General features: G+C 37.8%; 1 non-coding gene across 1 annotated transcript; it reads left to right on the plus strand.

The window, feature by feature from the left end:
• The first annotated feature begins 251 nt into the window (after positions 1-251).
• On the plus strand, positions 252-337 carry TRNAY-GUA. Its single transcript is given in 2 exon segments — positions 252-288; positions 302-337. It is a non-coding gene; the product is annotated as a tRNA-Tyr (tRNA).
• The last annotated feature ends 3,281 nt before the right edge of the window (positions 338-3,618 follow it).

Below are 3,618 nucleotides of genomic sequence, written 5' to 3' on the forward strand. Positions count from 1 at the left end.
AGATGTTATACTGATAATGTGCACAAAACTATCAACAGATCGTATGAAACATAAATAGTCGTTTCTCAAAAGAAAATGTCCATGCGTAATCTGATGGAGAAGTGCTTTGATAACTAGTCACTACAAACTACGGAAATCAAGTACCTGCTCAAGAATAAAAGTACTGATGATCCATTTAGCATCATGCATTGGACGTGTAAATCGAATATGTCTTTTGTCTATTAACCGTACAATATGAACATCCGCACAATCCGACTTTATCTCAGTTGGTAGAGCGGAGGACTGTAGTTTGTGCAGATTAATCCTTAGGTCGCTGGTTCGAATCCGGCAAGTCGGACTTGGAACAATTTTTCTCTCTTTTCCTTTTATATTGTTTCTTGGTATTTCTATTGATTATTACTCCTTGTGTGCGCAAAACTTCCGACAATTCTTTGAGCCGTTGGTGCCCGTCCTTTGCTATCATGAAAAATTACAGTTACTACTCACTGCAACATCTTTTATCCTACCTGTTGCACCTATCAGATTTCGTCTTTGGATCCCAGATCACAAAGATGAGATCATATAGCAGTTTAGAAACAATAAATTTGCTAATTCTCAGTTAGATGATAATTAATAATGTCCTATCAAACTTCTATGACATTTGAGTCTACACGGAGGTTCTTGCGATATTTTTTCAAGTTAATGTCAAGAGTGGTTCTTCTACACCCACTCTCGGTGCACCCATGCAAAAAAACATATCAAAACATTTCGAAAAAATCTGAAACTTCGTGAAAATGATCATCAACAAATGTTATGGGGGCTTGCAAAATTTAGTGGTCAAATAACATTCGAGGAGCTCTCTACAAAAAAGACAAAATCACTGAAAATTAGTCAAAATGTATGTGCACTGTTTGAGCAGATTTTGCAATTTTGTCTTTTTTGTAGAGCGCTTCTCGAATGTTATTTGACCACCAAACTTTGCAAGCCCTCATAACATTTATTGATGATCATTTTCACGAAGTTTCATATTTTTTCTAAATGTTTTGATATATTTTCTTGCGTGGGTGCACCGAAAGTGGGTGCAGCCACTACTTTCCCTAAGATGTAATTAAGTCTTATCTAGATGAGTCTAACTCTTTATGGGATTATTATTTGTTTATTTCTATGGTCTTCTTCGTAAAAAAATTGTTTCGTTGTCCCTTGTTTTTATCGAACAACTTATTGATGTAGATCTGAATGGTGTAGTCTGTTTATGTTACAGTTAGGTGGGTCTAATGGTCATTGTCTTCCAAAATGAGATGATTCACCACATCGATGACCGGGTATTTTGCCTTTCTATATAAAAAAGTAGCTCATCTCCATATTTTCCTCTATATCATAAATTCGATACATAATATATATATATATAGATAGACGATTGATAAATACAATACGATTCATAAGTTAAGAGCCCAATGCAATATTATAACATTTTCATTATTCTATCATCAATATTGACCTTGACAATTATACAAGGCCACATGGTATGTGAGACCATTATTATTAGTTAAGCAACCTTAGAGGAAACACTACATCCCTTCTTGCGCCCCTATACACACGACACATTTGCATCCCTCAGGAACACACACGTCAGGATTTTTGGGTGAGGGCACTCTAGGTATCTTACTGCAGTAAGCTCTACAATCATCGATTTTACATGGGCCACTTTTGAGGACATGCCTGCACTGGAGGGAGGCTGCCATATCTAGAGGTATCAAAATCAAAAGAGAAAATAGGAAAAGTTAGAGCAGCCCAACATATACATACACACAATTCCCAGGCGTAAGTGTTAAAGATAACAACATCTACTTCCTACTCCCTCCGTTTCAAATTACTCGTCATAAAAATGGATGTATCTACAACTAAAATACATCTAGATACATCCATACCTGCGACAAGTAATTCGGAACGGAGGAAGTAGATGCCTGAAGATAGTTCCCTAAAAATATATATACCTGAAGATAGCATGAGGAGCGCAAGGGCGAAGAATAAAATCTTCATGTTCTTCATTTGTTGGTTGCAGACTTACAAGTGAGGAGACTATGAATTGCAGACTTACAGGGTGCTATGAATTGTTGGGCTAACCAAATGATAAGTCGTCTCTTTAGTGGATGTGTGCTAACATGAGCAGAGATCATTTGCAATCAATTAGGAATAAATAAGAGCCGAAGAATATTTGTTAAAATGAGAACAAGATCGCGCAATAAGCTGAAAAAATACTTATTTGATTTGTGTCGGTAAAGACAACAACTGTACTGAATTTAGAAGAAAAATAAGTGCAAACAATTAGGAAAAAAGTGTTATATTTAATAGAGTTAAGGAGATCAAATGCAATAAAATAAAAATAAATTTTGCAATGACTTAGGGGTGACGTAATATGTCCATCTAGATAAAAGCATCACTTGATTCTTTCTGACCGTCCCCTTATATCTACGTTCTACGATCTATCTCATGGCAATCTGTACTGGTGTGGTGGTGTTTTCAAATAGATTGCTCCTCTTGTTTTCCCCCTTTACCGTTTATTCTGGTTCTTTGTGTTTTCCCTATGAATATATCGTTTGACTCTATTTTGTTGTATGTCGTGGGGAAGGTGCACGGGCAATGTTGCATCTCTTGCATTTCCCTCGTTGCCCAGTCACGCACTCTATTCTCGAGAGATGAAGGAATCTTTGAAGAACCTGAAACTACCCACATAACAGAACTATAGGAACTGGACATTACACAGAACATTACAGGCATTGCAGAATTGAACACGCTTTAGCGAGCATTTAAAGTCAGGGCATGATTTCCCTAAAAAATAAGTCATCGCAGGATCGATCCAACAGTGAACATCGGCCTCGTAGCTTCTCTGCGATCACTTGTTGTTGTATCATCACGCCAACCTTCCTATGTCAGGCCTTCTTTGGTTTGGAGGAATTTCACATGAATTATATAGATAGGATTCTTGTAGGAATTTTTGCTTTAAAACCCTTTGGTTCATAGAAATGGATTCCTATTACTTCATAGGATTGGTTCCTATCTTTCGTATTTCAAAAGAAAATAAACATGAGTCTAGACTCAATGAAAAAAATCATATAATATGAACCAAATGACATCTCTTTTCCTAATCATGCTTATAAAATTTGAAATACATATCATCACATTTCCTACAAGTTTCCTATTCCTATGATAACCCTATCCTATGAACCAAAGAAAGCCTCAACCTGAAGGATTCAAAGTTTCAAACACAACGTCCAACTCCTGTGCCCAGTCATGAAGTCACTGACAACGCAAGGTCCCAATCAGCGTCATCAATCTACTGCTCCTATTGGAAGTGCAACTCCAATGCGGCGACCATTTCGTCCGCCTGCGTCTGTTTCGGTTTGCATAGACCAAAACGTGGCCCAACGCGCCGACACAAACAAATATTTTGTTTGCCTCCGACACAAACACATATTTTGTCGCAAATCCTGCTCAAATTTGCGTCTGATTTATGTCCACATAGACACGAGACGAACGCGTCGCACATCCGCTTGGTGTCTGCCTCAGATCCGTGTGTCAGCCACCCAATCACCATCAATCGGTCCTTTTTAAGTTCACGTCTGCGTTGGGGTCTGCATG

The sequence above is a fragment of the Triticum dicoccoides genome, chromosome 3A, assembly GCF_002162155.2.
Source record: "Triticum dicoccoides isolate Atlit2015 ecotype Zavitan chromosome 3A, WEW_v2.0, whole genome shotgun sequence".
Classification (NCBI taxonomy): domain Eukaryota; kingdom Viridiplantae; phylum Streptophyta; class Magnoliopsida; order Poales; family Poaceae; genus Triticum; species Triticum dicoccoides.